This window comes from Neopelma chrysocephalum, unplaced genomic scaffold (assembly GCF_003984885.1).
Source record: "Neopelma chrysocephalum unplaced genomic scaffold, ASM398488v2 Primary Assembly neopelma1_72, whole genome shotgun sequence".
NCBI classification, from domain to species: Eukaryota; Metazoa; Chordata; class Aves; order Passeriformes; family Pipridae; genus Neopelma; species Neopelma chrysocephalum.
Window position 1 is genome coordinate 962,974 of NW_020897732.1, and position 26,029 is coordinate 989,002.

Genomic DNA, 26,029 nt, shown 5'->3' on the forward strand with positions numbered 1-26,029 from the left:
ACTGCAATCTAGAAAGGAAATAGTTCAGATGCATGAGATTAAATTCACTTTTTTTTTAGGTTTTGTTGTTGTTGTTTGTTTGTTGGTTGGTTGGTTTTTTTTTTTTAGTTTTCAACAACTATCACAGTTTTGTGTCTTATAGTCCTTGATATTGGGAGGGGCTGGTTCAGGGCCTCAGTTTCCTGGTGTACTTTGACTAAAGAAAACATTTGGGTTTTTTTACAACAGAAGTAACTACCATACTTCTGAAGAGCAGAAGTATGAAAATGTGGTTTGCTACCATTCCCAATGGGCTTTTTTTCCCAAAAGCTTGTGTTTTCTAGATCAATCATCAGGTTTTGTGTGAATCCTAATGGAAGATTTTTAATGGTATGGATTGTAATATCACTTCAAGAAGCAGTTCCCTAATTCAAAAGAAAGAGAAACTTTTTATTTCTAGTTTTCAGTTCACTTTATTAAAAAAGAGAGAAAACATGCAAAATAGAAACTATTCAAGTTTCTTTAACATGTAATTTCCCATCTACAATGCCTATTATGAATTCTTCACCCCGTTATCTCAGAATGAGTGGCCAGTGTAGGAGTTCTGGATGCTGCAAAATTGTACTTCATTGTACAGTTCATTGTGCTTCACATTTCCCTTGCATTTGTTGCCCAATTCATACGAATGCTGACTGAAGAGCAAAATTGAATCCCTAAATAGTTCTAGCATGGGCTGTGTTATATTCTGCAGGCTTTAATGAGAGGCAGGTGAGCACCACAGCTTACAGACCTCAGCCAGTGTGATCACAGTGCAGAAATATCCAGCATCACACAGAGGGTGCAGAAAGGGGACGCTCCTCTCACAGATCAGGAATAATTTGTTGCTGTTTACACTTGGAAAACAGCCATTTCAGCTAAGAACCATAATGTTAGGGTTGGATGAAGAGGGAAGAAGCTCTTAGGAAACTATGTGAAGCTGACTTTGTTTTGGAGGCAGTGGGCATGTCTGTGGTCTGTACTGCAGCAGGACACATAAGGCAGGGAGCAGGTCTGAGCTGCCTCAAAGCACAAGAGAACAATAACAAACTTCATCAATAGGCAGGTGTTCAACTTCCAAATGCTGGATGCTGTCTCAGACCCTAACTGTGGCGAAGGTTTCAGACCGAATGTTTTTTGTTTTTATTTCCTAAATAATACAAACTTGAGGGAGCTGGTGGTAAATTTGGGTCCAATTTTTTGACATGTCTAGGAGGAGAAAGGAAATGAACACTAAACTCATCCCTCTGCTATTACTTTTCTACACATCCCAAAAAACAGGAGCAATGTGGAACACTGAAATGTCTTGCCTTGACATTTTAGAAACAAAGCTCTAAATTTCCTTTATGTTTGTTTTTAAAGCACTGTTTCTTTGTAAATTGAGTACAATCTGACCTAAGAGATAAGCTAGAAAAACCAAACCATGCATTAGGATCAAAAGCTTTCACTTAATACAAAATTATTTTTGCTTTCCCCACTCCCACTTTTTTGTTTTTAGTTTCTCTGGAAAAATGGACTTTTTTCAGGTCAACCTGCAGAGCAACATCTGCTGGCCCCTCTTCCTTCTGCTGTTTCCTATTGAACCAGCTAAGCAAAAATGAAAAATATACCCATCTGCAGCACAGAAACTTCCTTTGTGCATGCAAAGATCCCCCATCCAGGTGCAGCAGGGAGCACCACAGAAGCCCTTTCTGGCAGTGTTGGTGCACAGGTCTGGTGCAGACAGTATTTGCAAACTGGGAGACCTGGGCTCTTCCAGGTGAGGGCTGTAGCAACACCTGTTCCTGCCCTGGGAGCACTTCTCATGCCTGCTTTCCTTGTGGGGTCCCATGCAAGGGTGAGGTAGAACCTGTAGCTGGAAAATATCAGTGGAATTGATGTTATGACAATTACAGCAATGCCAAGGAAAGCCCACTTGAGTGGAGTGAGCTGCTTGACTGGGGGAAGGAGAGGTTTTTTGATGAGATAAGGATATGTTGATGGGATGTTTGGGGACATTTTCCTCCTAGCTCAGGTGCAAATCCCTGCCTGGGGCACAGATGCTTGGGATCTGTCCTGGTTTCAGCTGGGATAGAGGCAATTTTCCTCCTAGTAACAGTGCTGTGTTTTGGATTTTGTATGAGAATAATGTCGATAACACTGATGTTATATTTCTTGCTGAGCAGCGTCAAGGACTTTTTCTTATGCGCAAGAAGCTGGGAGGACCCATAGGTGAGACAGCTGGCCTGAACTGGCCAAAGGGATGTTCCATACCCTAGAATGTCATGCTCCATATATCAACTGTGAAGAGTCAGCTGGGAGGAGCCAGGCTGCTCAGGACCAGGCTAGGCACTGGTCACTGGGTAGTGAGCAATTGTATTGTGCATTTTTCCTATCATCATCATAATCATCATCATCATTGTCATTGCTGTTGTTGTAAACTTTATTTAAATTATTGAACTGGTTTTATCTCAATCCACAGGTTTTGCCTTTTTTCAGTTCTCCTCCCCCTCCCACTGGGGAGGCTGGGGAGAGGGAGTGAGCAACTGCTTGGTACTTACTCATGGGCTGGGGCTAAACCACAGCAGGTTACCTATTGCCTACCCAACAAAAACCCATACACCCAAGTTCAGGTGAGCTAGGCTGAGCCAAGCATTGTGGGGAGCTTAGAGAGCTCAGTCTGAGCGCTGGGAAGCAGGCTAACATCTCTGGAGATGCCCCAGTCAGCTTAAGGAACCTGCAGGCTGAACTGGGTGACAGGCTCTGAACCACTGCTGGTTGTTAAAGACACCAGACCTGTACACCAGAGTGAGCTCTCTCAGCCATACCTGGGTGACCCAACAAGCTGCCTCCCCGTGCTCCTGGCCAGCACCCCAGGAGCAGAGCAATGGCTGTGATGCCCCAGGCAGCTGTCAGCTCTTGCCAAGGGACAGGAGCTGGCCAAACTGCCACGGGATACTCTGCTGACTTCCTCCTGGCCAGCACGGCCCCCGATTCTCCCCTCCAGGGCAGGAGCTCTGCCCGCGTTTTTCAGAAAGGATGATTACATCTGCAAAGCACTCGGGAGCGCTTTGGGATGAAGAGTGTTATGTAAGTGTAAGATAATGTTATTTATAGATCCAGGTTTTATCCAAAATGGAATTAAACTTGTGTTCCTGAAGCCTCTGCTATCAAAGACAAATTGGAATTTGTCCCCTAGCCTCCAGTACTTTGCATTCAATTTTTTTTCTTAGTTTAGCCCAAAGTTTAAGAATGAGTTTTATTTACAAATCAGACCTCTCAGAAAGTAAAGGGATCTCTTTTCCATCAGCTGTGAGGTGGCTGTGGAAGCCTGGGCTATAGCTGTACTTTGCAACCACATCAGCTGTGGCACCGAAATGTCATAAACGAGGAAAGGAAGGCAGAGTTTGAGCTGGATTAAACAACGAAACCACAAACAAATGTCCTAGGCACAATATTTTGCCTGCATTTAACACTGTCCGTGTCAATCCATGAACTGCAGGGAGGGTATCCAGCTTACATCACTGTTGGAGGTGGCACTTGTTCAGTGGACTAATGTTTGTGCTCCCACAGAACTACAGACCCCGTGACCTTTTAAAGTCTTGCATTATTAACTTAGAGAGCTTTATTTGCTCTTTTGAAATATTAGATTCAAATCCTTCATATCTGTACTTTTTACAAGCCATGGAAACCCATATTGCTGGGATGCCTGATGAAATCCAGGCTAACAGGTGTTAGGAATATTGTTTTATGAGGTACAGCACCTTGCATAGGTTAGTTTGTGCAGTTCATCTGCTGCCCCTCAGTTGTCATAGTATCTAGCATGAAATTCCACACATGCCTTTTATTTAGGAAAGAACACAAAAGTATGTTATCTTATTCCTCTGGAATTTTCCACAGTTATTTAGCATGTTAGTTTAAGCATAATTGGTTAGTGGGCTCTTGAAATTTATATCTTAGCAGTACTTATTTACATCAGGCTAAAAGTAGTTCATTTCTGTTGAGGTAAATGTGAAGCATTAGATTGCAAACGTACCTAATCCGTCTCTCCTCCCCCATGACTAGAAATCCTGTGGTTAAAATAACACAGCCTCTATTCAGAGCACAAACTTAGAGCTGCTAGCAGGAGCAGGCTTGGGATTTAAACAACTCTCAGCAGATGAGTCTGTTCAAGGGTCTTTTTCGGGTTTGTTTTTCACCCCACTTCTGATCCATGAAAGGAAACCAGGCTCTCTCCTCTGGGCAAGCAAGGTAAAGATTTTCTTCATTCTGTATATGGTTGCATGTGCTTGTAAAGGAGCTTAGGAGCTTATAAATGTGATTGCAAAAATGCTGTTGCAAATGCAATTGTAAAAATGTTGCTGTTATCAAGCAAGAAGTGTTTGGTAAATGGCTTCAAAACCTTTAACTGTTCTTTTGATCTGGCTATTTCCACATAACAGTGAAGTGATGAAATGATAAATCTTGCACAGAGAAGCAAAGAGCAGTGATTTTTCCTCACACATTAGAGAGGCTGAGCATGTAGGCAACATAGGAAATAGCAAATCCAGGTGCTATTGCAATCCAGCCAGACTAAAGCAAAACTGGCATTTTGTTAACTGCCAGGTATAGTCCCTCCTCGCTTTGTCCAGCTGCTCTAATCCCTTTTGGGAGGCTGAGGCTGTGCTGGAGGATGGCACTGAGTCTGTTTACAGAGTGTATGCTAATGCTGCTCCAGCGTGACTCGTACAGTAACAGCAGAACCGTGCTTTCAGAAATGTTTGGATGCAGTGTGCCAGATAATTAACTGCCTTTATTTGCTCTTATTGCTTTCCAAGTCATAGGGGATGTAGAAAAGCATCATCTTTTCCTTGAATCCTTATTTTATTTGAAATCCAGGAAACAAGCGTGATGTCTGTGCTAACGCCTGTGGAACTGTACTCCCAGTGCCAGAGTCTGTTAACTCTCCCAGCCCTGTGCTGTGATTCACAGGGGATCCCAAGTACCAAATCAGTCCTCCTGCACCATGGTGTTCAAATACAGCAGGTCGAGACGCTGGGTAATATGGAAACACCGTTACTCAGATTTTTGCTTGATTTAAAAAATGCTGCCCGTCCCTGCCCCCAGGCATGGGGCAGTGTGGGTGCAGTGGCAGGCAGAGAACTGAAGCACTGAACAAACGCTGCTCCAGGTGCTATCTTTCCAGGGCTAGAGAAAGCCTTGTTTCCCACCCAGAGATACTCCCTTTCCTCTTCCCCTACTTTCAGCTCCCTTTACCCTTCCTTGATTGAGACAGGATGGTTTCACATTGTCCTGTCTGCAATCACTGTCCTCCCACCTAGTTCCTGCTGTCCCACAGCCATGTCACTCTGGCAGCAGGCACTCCACTCCTCTGCTCAGCCAGAGAAAAGAGGAGGACTGCTTAGCACACCAGGTCCCTCACAGCACAGAGCTGCCACACTGAGGGGAAGCCCTCCGGCTGGCAAAGGTGCCCTCGTCCCTTGAGCCAACAGTGCTGCTTTGTCCTGAAGGGAGAAATGCAGCTTTATCACTTGGGTGCCCGGCACAGGGAGGAACAAGCAGGGCTATAAGGAATACAAACACTCTGCTTTTCCCAACCCTCATGTAAGAGCACGCTGTGGCAGAGAGGCAGCTCGGAGGAGAGAGAATATGTGCAGAACAAAGAAATGCGGTCAGGCAGGAACTATAAAATTCCAACATAGAAAGTGGAGCTGATGTCATTTTAACGTCCCAAGCAGTGCCAAGAATTCTAAGCTCCGTATCAAGATTCAGTGCAAAACCCCTACAAACTCACAACTTGTTCTTGTGGAAAAACTAACTTTTATGGAAAATATGCATGGGAACATGCCAGAGGAGTGTGTTGCTTTATTTCTTTTATTAATTTTGAATACATTAGTTCAGAGAGCAATCTCATTTTAGCATCAGCTGCCTCTATCCAAGAAGCTGAAGCTGACATATCCTGCTCACAAATACTGGAGGCGAGGGAACTGTGGTTTTTCGAAGGATCGGTTGTTAGTTGGGAAAAGCTGTTTGAGTAGGAAGGGGTGTGGGAAGACTCAGTGGGATGACTGAGTTAACACTTTTTTACTGGTGACATATCTGAATCGTGATCAGATGCACCTGAATGGAACAGCATCATCAGCTATTATAACTCCGAATGCGTCAGCAGTGGGATCGCACGCGGCTCCTGTGATAAAGGTTACTCATCTCTGTCCTGCTCTAAGACCACCTTTGCTGCTGCTTATAAGTTTGTCAGACTTGAACAGTTTAGTCTGAGTTCTTCCAACTTGATTGTCTGCCTTGGGCTAAGTTCTTTTCTGGAAAATTTCAGCCAAAACTGTCCAGCCAGTTTTGTCCATTCCAAGAATGAGCATAGGGAAAAAGGAATTGTTGTCCAACTTGAAAAAAATGAAAGGAAGAAACGGGAGGGGGGAACCTGGTGATTCTTTCCTTGGATAGTTCTTATCCCTCTGCGCTTTGGAGCAAAGATCTGAAATTTGGCAGCTCTGTCTTAGGAATGTGATTTTTTTTTTTTAACTTTGCAAATCTCCTCCAATTTGGCTTAGTGATAGCCTTTGAAGGGAAAAAATAGCAACTTATTAGGGACGTGCTAGGGCTGAGTAGTCAAAATCCACTGAGATTCCTTCCCACATGAGCAAGCTCAGCCCAGCATCCCAGCAGCTCCCAGTGCTGACCCCAGTGCTCCTGCACAAGCAGTCAGTGCTACCAAGTTTCTGCTGATCGTGCTGCTTCCCCATAGATCTGCAGGGAGCAGGCTACCTGTGTCCCCTCTGCAGTCCGAGAACTATCCCCAGCTCTAGAAGCAGGATGAAGATGGGCTGTCCATGTAATGCTGCTCAGGGCAGAGGTGTTGGTCAATGCAAAGGCAGGCAGGGAACAATACACTCTGATTCTTTCCTGGCACAGCCAGGAGGCAGACAGGGACCCTGGGGACACTGAGCTAAGCAAACATCTGGTACTGGGTTACTAAAGCTGAAGGATTGCATGGGACTGGGATGGGGTCACATGGGACTGGGATGGTACTTCACATAGTACAAGTGAGGAGTCAGGGGGCTTGGGAGCAGGGCAGGAAGGTGTGTTGTCAAGATATGAGCCATGGGGAGAGTCCGGACACTGCCAGAGCTCGACATGAAACCTGAGCTGCTCTATCCATGGTCCCTTTTTCGGACTATGAGTGTTACCTCTCAGAATTGGCTTCAGTCCTGCTCTCCCTGCAGGATCTTCTGTGTCAGGTCTTGCCGAGGCTTTCCCCAGTCTGCAGTCAGTAGATACACAGTGTGCCCCCCCCGTCTGCAAGTGCCATAAGACCCTGCTACCGAATGTCCACTTCCATGACCGGAGCTGATGGAAGCTCTGCCTCGAGCAAGTTCAGTGTGCCTGATGCTGAACACTTTTGCACAGCCCCAGCCCCAGCTATGTCTGTTGGTCACCCCTTGGTCTCAGCTCATGACCTTGAAGCACTGGCCTGTGGGACCCATGAAGCCTGCAAGGGTGGATGTGGGCATGGGTCTTGCTGCAGGGAAGGCCCAGCACTGTGGTGGGGGACAGCTGGGATGAGCGACCGAGGCAGACCCCTGATAAACTGATGCCTGGTGCAACCAAGCTGTTTGCTTACATGCCTGTCTCTGTTTCCATTTTGTTCAAGTGGCTAAAGAACCACCACACCCTTAATGGAGGTACCAGAGCGTCCAGATACTATAGGGAGGTGTGTCATTGTAATTCCCAATGTTGGGAAGATCAGTAATTCTTACTAAGAGGAGGACTTGGGAAGAAAATAAAGCCTAGAACCACACTGAACTCTAAGGGAAAAAAAATAATTCTATATAACATTGCCAGTGAAGACAGTCCATGCTGTACCATGGGATAAAGTTGAGACCTCTGACAAAACACTGTGTGATCTTGTAATAAGCGTATCATAACAGATTGCACAAAGGAGGCCTAATTCTGGCATCTCTTCCCTCATGGATTTTTCAGTCATAACTGTACTCTTATAGCCTGTTTTTATATGCAATGCATATGCAACATTTGGGGACAGATGGTGAAATCTCAGTGTTCATTGTGGCTGTTGACGTGATTTCCACATCGGAAGGTAGGGATCTGCAGTCTGCTTGTTTCCGGTCCTGCTGAAGTGTCAGAGAAAGGTGATTTCCTTCACTTCTTGTATGACTATAGAGTGTGGAGCATCCTGGACAGCCTCTCCTTCCACAGAGACAGGTAGTTAAGTTTCATTATCCTGGAGCCCCACGCACACACCAGGACTCAGCTCTGCAAGACTGTGTAAAAACAAAGACCAGAAGAACAGGACCTTACAATGTGAGAAGACCAGAGCTGCCTACAGACAGCTACTGGGAGTGGAAGGAGTTCTAAGAAGCTGTGAGACAGTGCTGGCCAGCATGTTAGGCAGCACTTTCTTCACACCAGCAGCCTTGTCTTTATCAAGGATGTCACAAACAGGAGTTTTAAGCAGGGATTTTGCAGGAGAACTGAAACAGAAAATGAAAAGGAGTGGTGGATACTTATGGGCTTGTGCTCCAAGTGTCATGGAAGAAAATGGATACCCATAACCTTTGATGCTGGAGGAATGCGGATGGGTGGAGTGGAGACTGACAGTCAAAGGACCAGAGATGCTTATGGGGGATGTCATTGTGGAAGTCATCACAAAAGTAATAAATCCAGGAGGATGTTGCTGTTACAACTTTGATGAGATGATTACAAGTGGGGAACAACATCATGAATGAAGCAGACAGGTCTGTGCATAAAGTTTCTCACAAAGATCTGAAAGAGCTACATCCTCCTCATCTGCACCCTGGATGGTCCTATTTCACACAGGGGATCTGCCATGTCTTCAGATGCATCCACAAAATACACATCACCTGGGTTGCATGACCTTTACAGAATCCTTCAATTTCAGGGACACTTTGGAAAGTGTGATTTTTTTGATGCTCTGTTGTTTTTCAACTCAAATGCAGAAGGGGATTGCATATGCAATCATATCAGGGAAGAAAAACTCATTTCTGATAAGGCAAAGGCCTTACCTTTTTCACAAAAAAGAAGGCTAGCACAGGGTGAGGAGGATGAACATTTCAGCCTTTTACACTAGTGAAAACTATTTGGGAAACCCCTATCCAAACATAAATTCAGGTTTGCCACACTGAGGCAAGTGTTGTGAATTGCCCTAAGTCCCTTTTAATCAATTCATTTATAACACTGTTGTGAATCCCATCATCCAAGTCTATGTAAGAGACTTATGACATACAGAGATTCCTAATAACCTAAAGCTCACTGAGGGCTTTTAGCTGCTTGTGGCCTTTGAGCATGTTTTCACTTTTATTTAGATGTCTTGCCCCTCAGCAGTGAATTTCTTTTGTTTTCTCTTCTGCTACTACCAGATGGCTGCTCATGCCCTTGGCATTGTCTACCTGAAGGGCAAGAAGCACCTCCTTGTATCCCACCTCTGACAGTGCATGGCACTAAGCTTTGGCTGTACCAAACTCATGGCACAAGGTGACTCCAAATCTGTAGCCACCACACACAATAAACTCATCTGAGTTGCCATCCGCAAGCCTCAACCAAATCAAGCAGGATTTTAAAGTGAACCTCTGTTGTAATGAGCAGCCCTCTAACACCAAGGCTGTGATTGTATGTCCATCAAAGACTGTCCAACACATGTGATGAGTCATGCATGACCAGCCATACCCACCTTTTTCCCCTTCTCCTTGGGCACGCATTCCTGCTGCTGCCTGTTGGGTTGCAGCAACCTGCGGAGCTAAATCTGCACTTCCATCCCCAGCCATCTCATCAGGTAAAATGCAGAATGGCTTTCTTACACAGCACATCCAGTGCTGGGACTGCCAGGGTTTGCATCCCTGTTGCACCTTGGCACTAGGCAGAAATGGTGTTGTCAAGAACCTGTCTCAGAGAAAGAGAATCAAAGAAATTGTATTCTCCTCCTCTGACGCCTTCCCTTGTAATGGATTGTTTTGGTCTCTTGCATATGTGTAATCAAACGCTGCTGCTTTTCACATGCTACAGCTCACTGTGTTTAAACTGAGAGGAATCTCCCTTAAATATCTATTTAAACAATAACGTCCCTTGAGCTCTTTATAAATTGCTCTACAAGATTGACCCCAAATGCTTTTCTAAAAATTTATTTGAACTGCTTTTCTGCCTGCCCACTGTGCTGTGGACCAGCACCTCCTTCTGCCAGGGCTACAAATCAGAAAGCCAGTGCCTGCTCCACAGGACTTAGGAACCCAGCCCTCAAATCATGCCAGCAGCTCCCAGAGTCATAGGGCAGAGTTCCAGCAGTCATATTGTTTCTGTCCCATGAATTCAACAACCCTTTAACTTCCAGGAATAGGCTTCTTTCAGACACAGATACTCCTTTTCAGGTGCTCTGAGAGCCATCTCTTCCTACTGGTATCCACACACAACAGCTGAGGCTGGAAACACAGTGATGCCAACCCTCTGTGGCTTGCAAGAGCTGGGGAAGTGGGGGAAAGCTGAGCTGCTGATACCTTTCAATATCATTTAAATTATAACTTCATAACCTTCTGGGAATTTTCTGAGCAAAAGACCCTAAAGACACATGAAACACACAACGTGCTCTGTACTATTCAATTGGAGTCTACAAATCTAAGAAGGACTCACCATTCAAAATAAATATATTTTTATATTGTACATAAAAGAGAGGATTCAAACTCTTCACTTAGCAGACCATTTTTTGTATTTAATTTTAGCAAAAGGTGGACTTTCACCAAAGTGTTGGTTGTATTAATGTTATCTGTTAGAAAGTTTGCCCTAGATTATCAATGTTTAGGAGCAAATGGTGGAGAGCTACGGTCCTTCTCCATTTCTAATTCCACATTCTTCCAGCATCTTGATTAATCAGTTACTGGCAAAATCTTCATAGCCAACATGGGTTTGGATAGAAACTGGATTACTCACCAGCTAAAGTAAGTGCAAAGAAGATAATTCATTATGCTGCTATTTAGCTATAATTGAGGCTCATCTCCTCGTTCTAGGCTCTGTGTGGGTTTAGTCACAGGAGCTAAACTGGGGAGAAGTACCAAAGCTTCTCTGAATCATTTTTATTCTTGGTCCCATTCTTTATTATTAATTACATCAAGGCATATCTCCAAGGAGACCAAGGGCGATGCCATCAGTCCCTTAGGTCCCCCCTAAACCTGCACTTGCTTTGCTAAGTGCATCACTCTTCAGCTGGTCCCTTGCGAGGAAGAGGCAGGCTGCATTTTGCTTCAGATCTTTCTTGTTCTGAGTGCAGATTTCAACAGACTAAATGAAAAGATACAGCCTTTTGAGAGTGAATGGTACTGGTGAAATTGGGAGACAATCAGCCTTTTTCTGGTGGCTGAAGGTGATTGCAGAAACAGTTTTGAACATCAGGAGGACATTGAGTATTACTTTCCTCCCATAGTGAATGCAATATGTGGAATGTTTGCCTCAGACACAATTTTCCTTTTTCCAGTCTGAACTGGAAAGACCTCCTTGTACTTTTCTCTCCATTAGACAAGGCCACCATCAGCAACATGGATGAAGTATCACAGTTCAATAATTTCAAATCAATACTTCATTACTTTGCTCTGTTCAGAGGAAGCACATTTTTCACTGCATGGGTATATAAAGCCTTTATCCAGTTTGCATCCTACCAGCCATCTTGTGTCAGTGTTAGGGTCAATTCCCTCCTTTTAATTTCCTCCCATTCTTTATTTGCAGCATCTGGAGTGAATGTATCTGAAAGAGGATTTCCAGAATAAAGTGAGGGTTTTTTTAATTTCTTGTCTGTACAAGTCAATCTGAACAGCTACTTAGTAGCAAGAAAGGGGTCTTTCATCCTCTCCTTCCAGACTTCTGCCTTCCATAGCCACTGGTCCTGGCATTTCCATTTCATGGGAGCTTCTGGAAGTCATACCTTTGTTCACAATCAGGTCAGAAAGTCAGATTGCAGAAAATTTGAGGGAACGACATAGTCCTGCAACTGTTGTTTCAGACATCTCCAGTTCACTTAATTCCAGAAGCAAAACATTTTGATTGTTCAGAACTGAAACAACTTGTTTGCAATTTGATCTGAATGAAAAACTCTGACTTCCTCTCAGTTGACACTAGTCCATACCCTCTCTTTTCTGCTTTGGCATCTCATGTGGGCTTATGCTTGTCTACAGCTATTTCTCATCAGTTGGGCTGCAGGCACCTATAAGCCACAGCAATCATACTCCTGTGTCATTCCACTGGAGATGAGAATACTTCTTTCACCATGGATTGGGCTTCTCTCATGATCATACACAGCTGTAATGGAAAGTATTCACCCAGAAGAGGGACTTCGGTGGTGTGACTCAAAGCACTGCAACAGAAGTCCCATCTCCTTATGGAAGCCCCTGGAGACCCGCAGTAAGGCACTGAAAAATGCAAGACTGAGGAAACCACTCATGTACCATGAGCTGAAACTGTGCCAGAAGAAGTAAGCCCACTCCTTTCACTGTACTGTTGTAAGGATTGGAGCTGCCTCCTTGACATGGTGATACTCACTTCCCAACCTCCATCCTCCTAGATTTGGAGAAGGAGCTTGAAGTGTGATGCCCCACATTTGTGCTGGCTGTCCTACCCACAAAACCAGCTGTCTCCTTCTGCCCAGTAAGTGCTGGAGGGTTGTGGACAGCCTAGGCGTGGGTCAAAAGCAGAAGCGGGAACTGTGGCCACTGTACCAGGCACCTCTGCAGGGGTCTCAGATGTTTGCATGGCCAAGGTCTGCTCAAAGAAACATTACTTTAATTCACCCATGTTTGTGTGGCTTTGTGAGCACTGAAACAGCACTGTTGTTATTTATTAGGTAGAATACTGCCCAGTCCTGGGCCTGAACTCTCCAAACCAAAGCCTAGTATATACAATCAGTCTTGCCTCTCTCCAAACAGCATTCAGCATCAATCACAGCACTGTAAATTGTTTACACAAAACTGGAGACATCATAACTTATGAAATAGCTCTCTTGTCAGTCAGATAAGTAAATATTTCGAAAGACTGTGAACATCATGGCAAGCTCAAACTGCCCAGACCAGCTCCAAATGGATCCAAGTTAACAGGCGACCAGATTTGCCTTGCCTTTGATGTCCCTGCTCCAAATCAGGTTGAGAAGGGGTCTGAAAACAAGCCTCCCTAAGGGAGGCTAATGCAGTTTTAAAGATGCTCAACCTTCTGTAGAGATAACAGGAGGAAGAAAACAATGGAAAGTGTTTGCAAAGGAACTGCCTGCTTGGAGCTGTAAATTTGAACTTGAGGGAGTCAGACCCTCCCCCTCCTTCTCCGTGTCCTTCTCTCTTAACCCAAACAAACAAAGTGAATGCCAGCAAGTTTCTTCTGCAGAAATGACCCAGCATTCATTCTTTGGGCCAAGGCTAGAGGCTGCTGGGGTGGGTCCCAGTCTGTTGGTGAATGGATCCTGCCAGCACCTTCACACAACCACCTCTTGTTTCAGGCAGCCATCCCACGGACTTTGGGCATGAGAAAGGGAATAGTGTTTGCATCGACTCCCATACTTCCATTACCTGACTGTGGTAAGTCTCCATGCTTTTGAAAATAGACCATTGCACAGCTAACTGCTTCGGAAACACTTGGAAATATGTTGTTTTATGAGATATTTGTTTCCAATCATTTCCAACAATTATTTGGGATCTTTTTCTTTTCAAGTTCACTGAGTTGTACCAGTTCATCTCCTTTTCAAAGGGATCGTGTTACAGGCAGGAATGCAGAATTGAAAGGACCTGAGTCTTTGCAATAGGAATTTGTTTTGGAAGCAAGCGAGTTGGAAGGAGAGGAAACGGGCAGCCCACCAAGGGCTTCAGCAGGATTATCCTACCCTTTCAGCAAGCCACAACCAGGGCAACTCATGAACTGAGGCTGAGCCTGTTTCCAGTTGGGGGTAGGAACAGACAGACTGCTCTTACCAGCAGTTTAATACAGCAGAGGATCTAGTCATGTTTTTGATACCTCATCTGAAAAATCCCTCAGACACAGACCTCACTAATGCAAATCATAGAATCATAGAATATCCTGAGTTGGCAGGGCCCCCCAAAGATCATTGAGTCCAACTGTGGCAGCCACTACAAGTGTTGGAAACATTCACACAGGCGAAGGTGGCTGTAGGCTACTGCTGTTGGGTTGCTGAGGTGCTGAGGAGGGCACTCACTTCAGCCCCACTGAAGGCCAGGCACAAAATTCACCATCAGCTGAAGACTCACAGTCTTGAGGTTAACCTGGTGCTGAGTCATTGGCTCAACTGCATGCTTGGTGTTTATTCCCTTGGTACCTGACTGGCACCTCCTGTCCTGCATTTTCTTTAGTAAGATTTTAGTTCTTAGTCTTTTAAGTTACTTCAACACCTCCTGTTGCTGGTGCATCTGGGTAGTTGTCTTAAAATATATGTTTCCTTGCAGTGTTTGTATCACTTATTTAATGTCAGAGGCATGTGTGAGGCTGTCCATGTTTGCAAAAAGACAGGGTTTTCATCCCAGGACTAAATGAAATGCTGCCAAGACAGCACAGTACAGACATAAATAAAACATAGGTTGTAGAGACCAACTGTCAGTGGTTCTCAGCTCCTTAAATATCTGTTCCTGTTTGTGCACAACTTTATTTACTGGCATGCCTCAATGTATTCAGTATAAACTGACGACTGATTGAGAAAACAAGTTTAAACCCCCCCCAAAACCAAAAAAGAGTAATTTTTTACTGTGGTAGCACAAGTGTATAGATGCAGGGGGGAGATGGGAAAAGGCTGTAGAAGTAACACTGACCCGGTGGCACAGAGACCAGTGCAAAATGCCATCAATATGTTCATGTCCCATAGGTGCAGAGAGGGTTCACACGTTGGAGTAAATGTTTCCCAATTCCTAGATACGCGTGATAGAAAAGGACAGTATGCAGAAGGAGAGATTCTGGGAATCTGCCAGAAAGAAAGGTGCTATTTTTCAAAAAAGAGCTGGAAAAACTCCAGCTCTGGGTCCATATCCAGCTCTAGCCTCCAGCCACGAATACTAACCTGCATTAATGCAGACACCACACCACCATAAGTGCCACATACCTGCATGGCATTGCTTACGTGGCTGTCACTGAACAGGGTGTCCCAGTGTGCTGGAAGTACCTGTGGACATTCCAGGAGGAATAGCCTCCCACCACCCGGAGCCTCAAAGCCCCAGGACTCCCATACTGTGCAGGACCCCACAGCTCACACAGCCCATCACAGTTGTGTCCCTTCCCCCACATTGGGACACGGGGTGAACCATCTTTTCCAACAATCACTGGATACATACTCTGCTGTCTTCTTTCTGAGTAGGTGATGTGTTGGTAACTCTGAGGGTGGGTTGGGGAAAGGAGTCAAAAGGTTTCCATCTTCAAACTGTAGCTAGGCTAAGTCGAGACTGACACCTTTCCTGGGGGCTGTTTAGAAACCAGGGTGATTAGGCTTTAGGCTTTGTTGTAAGATGAAGGTTCTATGGAGCTGTCTCTGTGCTACTGTTCCTATTGACCAGCACCTACAACAGGAAGTTTGCAGTGGGGGTAGATTTGCCCTTAACTAAGTGCATTTCTTTTCCCATCTTCATTGCAACGTGTCACTGTTTTTTCAAGCATTAGTGATTTTTTTCCCCCCTCTTAACATTGTCTCTGATTTCTGTGTCATGAGGGGGAGTATTGTCAGATCGCATTCTCATGATGGGAGAGGCAGAAAATCCGTTCTGTATATCATGTGACCTTGGCTTCCAACACCACAAAGGATTTCTTCAAGCCCTGCTCATTATCTCGTTTTATACTTTAAAAGAAAAATGAAAATGCTGGTGACAAATGGCCTCATTTATCACATTTAATTGACTGACTGTTCTTTTAAGCCTCTGAAGCACACATTTTGGGCCAAAGCACTGGAAAAAGAACATGCCATTTACCCTGGTCTCCTGCCAGGTCACATTAAAAAATGTTCAGGAGGTTTTTCTAGACCAGTACATGGAGCGGGAGTGAGTGGATGCACTCTCACCCCAGAATCCTTTCCTCCTGGTTTCCACCAACTCCGGCAGTGTCAGCCCTTTCCCAAACAAGCAGCAGAAGTGGGGTTGCAGTGAAACTGTTATGGGAAGGGCAAAGCCGTTTCAAAGTTGTATGTGAAAGGTATCAGTACTTCCCAGTTTGACTTGAGGGAGTGCCTAGAATGGGACCCTAGGGGTCTCCCTTCATCCCAGAACTAACAACAGAACTAACTAACATCTTCAGTGACAGCTTGGGCAAGAGGAAAATGAAACAACGAGCTTGTTTCAACTGTGGCAGGTCTTATGCTGGCTGTAGTTTGGAGGAATGACAAAATTGAGATAAGGATTGAAAATCTCAAAGATGCAGTTTGGGAGGGATGAATGCACACCTCTCCCCAGTGTCCCTGAGCCAGGCTGGGGCTGACTGCCCTGGGCTGCTGGTTGGCTCCAAGGGCCTGCAGATTGTGATGGGTCATGGGCTACCTGAGTACCTATAATGTCATACTGTTGCAAACAAAAAAACCCAAACACCATTTTGGAGTACATAAATAGAAATGCAGTGTGTAAGACATCTCCCTTACCTCAGTTCAGCTCCCTTTTCTAGTGTGACACTGCACCTAAAGATTTCTTTACGGATGGAGATGTTATTCCTCAAGAAAGGTTTATACAGGTATGAGTGGGAAAGTAGGCTAAAGAAAATGTGTTTCATTAAAAGAGAGATGTCTAAAGGGAGAAAAAATTGCTTTCAAGCACATAAGCCCACAAGCTGAGCAACAAGAAAATGAATAAACTGTTCTCTGTCTCTGCCATAGATATCAGCCACATGCTAAATTTTCAGTAAGAGTCTGTACTGGGTCTGGCTGGGAGGGAGTTTAGAAAAATTTAAGACAGATTTAAGAAATGTTCCTAATAGTAAGTGTAGTAAAACACTGTCATACTTTGTCTCAGGAGACTGTGGAGGTTCTGTTATTAAGGATTTTTAAGAAAGGGTTATCCAGACACCTGTAAGGACTGACCTAGGCATGTGGTGGAAGGATGGACTGGAGCCAGCCAGAGTCCCTGGGGTCTGTTTGCATGACATTTTCATCATAGTAATGTGAACACAAGACTCTTCTTATAAAGTACTGAAAACACCACCCTGGTTTCTAAACAGCCCCCAGGAAAGGTGTCAGTCTTGACTTAGCCTAGCTACAGTTTGAAGATGGAAACCTTTTGACTCCTTTCCCCAACCCACCCTCAGACAAACATGTTCAAAAGGGCCAATGAACCTGCAGTTCACAGAAATCTCTCCCTTCCTGTTCTCTGCTGGCCTGGGATCCCTGAGCTGGAAAGTACAGTGACAAGACTTTTGTCCCAAGATGCACCTGTGTCCCATGCCCTGGGAGAGTCATTCCCACATTCCTAATCCTTCCCATGGCAACACACACAGGGCACCCCAAAGCCCAGTGCCACCCTCCAAGGCTGCTCACCCTCGAGGAGACTTGGTCCCTCTGCAGCCCCAGCCACCCCACACTGACCACCAGGGGACTCAGCTTTGCATCCAAAGTAAAAGATTGACACAAATCCTGCTGTCCCAATTAGCCACTCATCTAATCCCCATGATGTCAGCTGGGTTTCTGTGGCAGGATTTGGCCCACTGCTGAAGAGCTCTGGGTTTTATTCTCCTGCCTCTGGCCAGTGGTTGGCAGTAGGAGGCTGCAGGTGTGAGCCTGCAGTAGGAGCCTGCTCTGATATTTTAGACACCCAACAAAATTAACTGCCAAGTTTTGTTCACCTAGGTGAGAAAATGCAACAGAAGGGTGTTTCCTGAAAAATGCAGAAGAATCTCACCATGCAGTTCCTCTTTAACTACACAGCACATACATATATATGTGTATGGCTTTGATTATACCTATGTGTATAAATATATATATATTGCAATTATACTGTTGATATGTTTTCTACAAGCACAGTTTCTGTAGCTAAGACATGTTACACATGTGGCAGGGGGAGGAAAGGAAGAGAAGGAAGGAGAGGAAACCACTGCCGCACACAGCGGCCCTCCTCTAACCCCCATTTTTTACACTGATGGAATGCACTCTGCGACTGTTTCTACTATTTAAGGAAAAAGGTTCCTATACAAAATCCTGTGGTTTTGAAGTGATCCTTTTATAGGCATAAAGAGATTTTTCCACATCCCTCTATTTGATTTCTTTTTTTTACTCAGACCTGGCTACTCCAATAGATATTTGCAGAATATCATGCACTGGAATCAGACACTTCATTCCTATTCTTGGTACTAGAGATCAAATATCCCACCAAATTACCACATAAAGCCATGAGGATGCAAACTGAAGTCAGTTTAGCTGTAGGGCAGTGCAACAGAGTTGAATTTGGTCCCGCACCCATCCCAAGGGATTTTGAGCTGGCAATGACCCATCACAGAATTGAACATGTTCTATGTCCTGCAGAGGATTCGCCTACTCCTGGGCTTCTTAGTGGTGGTGAATATTAATGGATTTGTAATTTTATTGATTTGGAATAACTATATGTTAACCTTGAGTTATTAATGCAGGGTTTTAGGGGGCTTATCCTAAACAGTAGTTGGATGCAATGCACAGCCTGCACCTGGAACAGGACCTGAACACTCATCTCTCCTGTCCCAGAAGTGGAAGATGTGGCATCACATCTGTTCAGGCCCAGAAAGCAGTGAGAACATCCAGCATCCTGGACAGTGGGTTGCTGGCAGCGATGTGGGATGGGGTGGTGATGAGTGGGGTGTGGTTGTGGGCTCTCCTGCAGGAAGAGTTGTGCAGGCAGCACACATCATGTGCAGGGTCTTGGGTGGGAGATATACAGCACGAGGGCAGATGCTGAGCTTCTTGGTCCAGCTAAAATATTGGGATATGACAAAGCAAAGCAAAGCAAATCTTAGGGATTTTGAAGCAAGCCCATAGACACCTGAGAGTTCCCTGTCTCCCTCTTCAGGCAACACCATCCTTGAGGGCATCCGGGCACAAGTGCTAAGCTGGGGATCCAAAAGCAGTGTTACACAGCTCAGTGCTTTGTAAGGACCAACAAAATCTTCAGTTTATTCTTCCAGACTATACAGTCATATACTGTGCTGGAGGTAGCTTTCTGCACAAAACTACAAGCCAAGGGATTTACAGAGCTCCAGTAGCCACTCAGTGCCAGATGTCTATTATCTCATCACATACACATGCTGCACAACGATGCTGGTGCTAATACTTTCCTTCACCACTGCAGAGATATGCCTGGTACCACCACTTTGTGCTGACATAAATAACAACCTGTCCAAGCATCTCCTCTACAAGCACTGGGGGAAGGGGAAAGAACGTACATTCCAGATGGAAATGCAACCAGGGGTTGTGCCTTTGGTGGCTTTGAGTTATGTAATTTTATCTCAATGCAACCTGAGAGGGAGTGATTCCTCCACAAACTGCATCGTATTTGGCTGCTTACACTTTCTTTTTTATGACCATAGTGGGACTGGTAATAGGGACGATGAAAAAACTACTGCAAAGCAGCTGAGACCCCAGTATATTGTAAAAAATTAACCTGCTAGGTGGTTCCCCCTTGACAGATGAGGTATGTTCACTTATTCCTGCTTGAAAGTTATGTAAATCTCTGACTTCAGAGGAACAAATTTTCATTTACTCCCACACTGAATGAGTGGGCAATGCAGAAGCTGAATTTTGGATCAGTGGTACAGATCTCAACTCTACAGGTTTTCAGGATTTTCAATTTCAAATCATCTTTTAACCGTATGTGCGGCCACCACAGAAAATTATGTGATCCACTTCTGATTCCAACTCATCTAGCAGGAATGAGTAAGCCCAGGCTGAAGATATACTGACAGAATGGGGGTGAAAAACTAAATGGTGCCTGCTCATAGAGGGACAAACTCATAGCACCCTCCCAAATTGTGGGTGGTCTATTGTGCATTGCGCTAGTCAATGAGAACATTATACTCATACACGCAAACGTAATTTGAAAAACCATTATATAAACAAACAAAGATTGTATTGTAACCTCATCATCTGCACACACTGAGCCTTGGCCCTCCCTTCCTCTTGAGTACATAGTAGCCTCTTCAAAATCCTGAAATTTGATTTTAAAAAAAGAATGCAGTGGGCGTTAAGTTAGCGTAGAAGTACACAAGACCATTGATGACTCTGTTTTCATCTACACAGAGCATAAGGCAACCAGATGATTTATTTTTATTGGCACTGCCGGCAGATAAGCTTCCACTATTATGAAGGAGAGAAGTGGGGGTTGGCCCAGTCTGTCAGTCAGAGCGTGCCCAGCAGAAAACCCAATTCAGTAATTACATCCTCCTTAAGGATATGCTGTGGAGGAAGGCTAGGATCCTTGCTTCTCCCATGGCACTCAGAAATAACCAGGAGTGCTCCGAGTCAACAAAGGACTTAGATTGTTGTTGATTTTTGCAAATGCTGTGGCATGTCATAGGACATCATGGATATGCTAAAACTGAATGAAAAAGGTTAAAATTAAAATAACAACTAAACTCTGAGACTGAAAAATAGAAATTTTCTATAAACGTGCCACCAACCCCTTCCCAGACTTCAGCAGAGTGAAGGAAAGAGCAAGGTGGTGCATCTTCTCTTGGAGAGCTGCAGCCTGAAGAGGCTCACCAGCTCCCAGGGAAGCCCACTGGCTTCTCCTCCTCTCCCAGGCAGACGTAGCTCCCTGTGCCCCCTCCCCCAGTGGCTACCAAACCTGTTTGCAAATACCACAATCTGCCTCCCCCTCCCCCTCAACTACCTCACTGCATCACTTCACCTCTTGCCTGGGAGAGATACTGTGTTTATTCTCATTTTTCCCGTGCCCACTTCAGCAAGGGTTTCTGGTGCACAGAGCTCACAGCAACAAACTTCCCTTTGACTATACCTCTCCTAGCTTCTACAAAACTAACACTTTGGGTTCACCTGGACTCTGGAATTAAGAGGACAAACTTTTGATGGATATTCCCACTCCTGCCAAGTTATGGCTAATTTATCCAGATCCTACCCTTTCTTTGAAGGAGACCTTAACTATCATCCAAATTACATTTTTACCCTGTTCATCTGAGATCTCAAGTGGGAAAGGAATTTTTTTTATTAAAGACTGTTAGAGAATTCTATCAAGTAAAAAGACCATGAATACAAATGAACGATCAGGGAAGAATATTAAATGATATTAACAGCCCAGCAGAATTCCTCCATAGCTTTAAATTTCTGTGCTGTGAGTTTGTGTGCCTCCACAGTAGTTGAGTAGCACTCACACTTCCTGGACAATGGCAGCATACTTTGAATTCACTTCTGCTTGGAAACAAGGCAACTCTTCTGCAGATTCAAGGCCAACAACAAAGACATCTCAAAGAAGAGCAAATCACAGTTCCATATACACATGCACATGCTTTGGGCAAGTCTGAAAGCATCTGCAGTGTGGAGCAGAGCTACTTGGACTTTTGAGACTTAAAAATGTTCTTCCCAAAACTAAAATTTTGTCACTGTTTTTTTTAAAGTCAATTGTTGCAGGAAAATGTTGCTTTTGAACAAGTGTTCTGCAGTGTATTAAAAAAAGTTGTAATTTAAGTCTGCAATCTTTGAAAAACAAAATACCTTAAGAAATTTGGATGTCTTTTGTCCAGCTCTGGTACCAGGTACATAACAATTCAAAAAATATCAAATTATATTCTTTATATTTGGGTTTTTTTTTTTTCATCTTGTTTGTCCATCTCTTTTGTACCCCCAAAGGCTGGATACCTCCTGCCTTTCCTGCATGCCTTACTGAATCATTTCACCTTAGTGGCCCCAGGACCTCAACACCAACATCACTCTGGTGCAACCTGCATTTTGGAGAAGGGTGAACATCCCCCCATGCCTGCCGTGCAGGGGGGGAGCTGCACCCTGGACCACACATGGGCCTTTATGGGACACCCCAGGTCAGACCCCCGGATGAGTGCTGTGTCCAGGGATGCTCCTGTGCTCCTTCTCCTTCCTGTTTCTCAGCCAGAGCTTCACAAAGGTCTGAGTTTTCTCTACCCAGCAGCTGGGCACGCTCAGCTTTCCGCTGCTGGCATTGCAGATCAGGCTTCAGAGGGCAATGTGCTTTCCTTGATGAAATCTGTTTGGAAACGGTAAAGATCTGAGGGCTCTCTCAGCCAGAAAATCAAATTTGGTTTACCTGAATGTCAGGTCATCTGGGATGGAGTTAATAAACAGATGGGGATGCACGGGGACAAACAGTGATGAAATGGCTTGTGGGAGCCTGTGAGGTCCCTGCAGGGTCTGGCCCTTTGAGCTTCCTCAGCACTGCCTTGTGTGCCCCACTGCCCTCCCAGCAGCCAGGACTCACCTGGGCAAAGGGCAGATGGTGCTGGGGACAGACCCAACTTGTCACATGTCCCAAACCCATGGGGATTTCATGGCCTTGAAACACCTCCCCAATCAGGACTGGGTGACAGTGGCCATCAGAGCCACATGCTGCCCAGTGCAGATGGACAGACAGCACAACCTCACAAGCCTCCTCTTGTTGGGAAGTGCAGCTAAAACACCTAACTGGTTACTTGTACCTGTCAGTCAGTGGGCCAGGCCCCACTGCTGCTGGGCTTCCAGTTCTGGGGACAGCAAAATGGACTGTCTTGTGATGCCACGCTCATCCTACCTGCATCCTTAATCACGTAGCCAAAGTCCTTGTTTTTTTTCACCCTCTGAAAATATCTGTAGAGGTGGAACAAAGTGGATTATGCAAGGAAACCCTCCTATATAGTAGTTCTGAATATGCTGAACTGCTTGAGGAGAGATTCCTGTTATGTTTGGCACCCCCCCCCCCAGTGAATCCCACACATCATCTTTCCCTGGGCACATCCTGCCCAGTTTGGAGTCTGAGCACCCCATGCTGAGCTCAGAGTTTGTTTCATGGGAGAGGAAGGCAAACCCCCCTATGAGCCATGGGTTTGGTCTAGGACTGCTTGCACAGGTAGGGCTGTGCCCACACTGTCAGGAAGCTGTGCAGTGAGATACTTTGCTTTGGAAGAGGGGTCAGGGACAAAGAAGAAAAATGAAGAAAATTGCTGAAAATGTGACTTCTGGTTGCCATGGCTGTAATCCTCCTCATAGCACCACAAAACTGCAGCTGAAAGAGAAGTCAGGGGCTCTGCCATGGGGATTTCATGGTCTTCAGAGGACACCTGGGGTAATGGCAGGTGTTGCAAGGGACTCCTCTGGGCAGGCACAGGTTACAACAATGCTCCTTTCCACGAATGTTGTGGGGCCCTGGCATGCCTAGGTTTGGACTCCTGCTGCTGCCAAGGTATGAGTGCCCCCAAAGCAGGGACCCCACCACTGCATCCTCCACCCCTCTCCTTTTGAGCATCACACCACAAAATGGGTGCAGTGGGGAGGGACCTCTGGAGGTCCTCTTGGGAATCAGGTCACCAGCCCTTACCCTGTTTGTCCATCTCCTTCTAGTCAAAAATTATATTATTCCCTTCAGCTGCCAGAGGCGGAAAAAAAATATGACTCAGATCTGATTTTGTATCACTGCAGTCAGATTTTCTGTGCTGTGCAGGGGAAACAATGAAAGGTGAAATCCCTGTAGGGAAGCATTTGCAAAATTCTGCGGGAAATTGGTATTACGGATAATTGTTTCCTGCTGAGGGGATCTAACAGAACTTTGCAGAAAAGCTGCCCTTTCCAGCAATATCCACTGCAGCATAGCCAGGCACAAGCATAAATATCTGTCTCTATCATAAATATGCTCTGCTGCACATTTTCCTCCTGCACCTGAAATTTAGTATTGGTTAATTCCACTGGGATTTCCTTTAAAAGAGACACCTTAGTGTAAATGATAAACCTGTTAAATTGCAAATGAGGTGAGATGGTGGGTGCTTTGCCCTCTGGAGCACCAAGGCTTTGATTCTTAATGGTATCTGTTGAGACTTACCTGTTGAAAATGTGCACGGAAAATTATGGACTATCGGAACAAAATCTCTCCTCCTAAGCAGGTTCATGGTGCCAGAAGGCACTTTTTTTTTTCACAGCATTTGACTGAGCATAAAAAAAGATACTTACGAGCAGCTTCTTTTTTGTATCTGGTTCCCAGTATTTGGAGAGTATGTCCTTTATTTCTCCCTGTTGATGGTACCCCTTAAAATAAGTCAGTATTAGTAGAATATGACCATTAATGTGACTCTAGCTTTTACCATTGTATACAGTGATGAATATGCTTGTACATAGCCCCAAAAAAATTCTTTTATTTTCTCTAAGCCAAGACACCATTGTTGGGCTTCTCTGAACTGCAATAGTGTTCACAGTGGATTGGAGAGTAGGTCCTCAGAAAAACTCTCCTCTTCACTCTTCCACTGACCTTACCAAAGCAGACTCATGGCACTTGCTGGATCAGATACTGCTGTCCATTAAACGAAGCCCTCTTGCTCAGCTGTCTCTGACAGCTCTAAGTTTGAAGCAGCAGAAACTTTGACCAGACAAAAGAAAGCTTCTGCTTATAATTATCACAATAAGAACAAAACCAAGAGCACTGTGACTGTTTTATTAATAGTGTGCTTTGCTGCTCCCAACCTTTGCAAAATCAGTGTATCTGGCTCTCCAAGAATATTACTACTTGGACTTATTTCATATGGATCATGAAGGATAAAGACATTCCTGAAAACTCACTTGCCAGCTCTGCTGCTCTGCCAGCAGCAGTAATTTGAGAAGGAATCATGGTCCCTTTGAGATATGGATCACAGCCTGGCTGGAGGATGGGGCCCAGCCAGACACACGTGCATGGAGAGATCTACAGGAGATTCACTTTCTGTCCCACAGTATCCTCATCTTCCCTCTTCTGCTGTTCTGCAGTTTTCCTGCTGAGGACACATGTAGGCAGAAAAGACACCAAATCTCATCTTTGAAATCATTTCAGAAACATGCCTCCACATCGGGCTCTGCTCCTGATTGTGGGAAGAGGCGCCAACGGCAGAAGGCTGGAGCAGGAAGTGGCTCAGATCTCATGTTTTCCTTACATGTCTCAGTAATAGCTTTATGAAGAACTAGAGCATTTTTGCAGAACTGAAGAGTGCTGATGGCATCCGGTTTAACATGATAAACGGTGCTTGTCATCCTAAATTTTCTGACTATCAACTCAGCTCATCTGTTAGATGGGTATAGTGGCTCCCTGACATCATCAGGAGTGAATGTGTTACATCGATCAGGCCTTTTACAGTCCAGCTTGGAATTAGGTAAACTGCAGTAACTGAAGGGCTTAATGAGGAAAACAGCTTGTGCATGTAGAGCCCTACCTGAGACACGTATTTGAAAATTGCAAGTGTCTGTCACACAGAGCCCTAACTGCTTTATCAGATGAGAGGAGAGACCCGGCAAAGCTTAATGGTCTCATGGCAAGACACATGAATGTGGTTGAAAGATGTCTGTCAGAGCACCCAAAAATGGTCAGGCTGCAGGAAGGGGTGCTGCCATGCCAAATAACCAGTTCCCAGCACGTGTGCCTCAGCTTTTCGTCCACCCAACGCGCTTCCTTGGAAGTAATTGCTTTTTCAGGAGCAGGGTGAATAAGCTGCAGTAGAAGAGCAAATATGCTCTCTCTCACTCCCTGTAAGTCACTGGAGTTTGATCACTAGATTTCTGTAACTAAAAATAGTTACAGAAGTTACATTTTTGAGCTCTATCTTGAGGAAAGAGGCACATGGACAGATATGGTCTGCAATACAGTAGAAGTTATTGGAGGAATTTTATACCTTGTTAGGAACGCCTTTAAGTTTTTCTTGCAAAGACTTATTGACAGGTGGGAGTATGAGTGGATTTGAGCATGGCATGCCATGACCCATCCAGCTTCCACACATGCAGGAGATGCCAGACCTGAATTCAGCATTCCTTGTCAGGCCATCAGTAGCAAAGGCAGTGGAAGAGAGATCATCCATCTGCTGTGAAGGATATGTTAATCACTTCTCTTCTGGACCCCTG

General features: G+C 44.9%; 1 protein-coding gene across 2 annotated transcripts in view; it reads left to right on the forward strand.

Annotated features, from left to right (window-relative positions):
• Positions 1-4,025: 4,025 nt before the first annotated feature.
• Positions 4,026-26,029, forward strand: part of JCAD (junctional cadherin 5 associated) — a 60,290-nt gene continuing 38,286 nt past the window's right edge. For both annotated transcript variants that reach the window (XM_027686872.1, XM_027686875.1), the window contains exon 1: positions 4,026-4,245. The gene's annotated coding sequence lies outside the window, so the exon portion shown is untranslated. The remainder of the gene's footprint in view (positions 4,246-26,029) is intronic.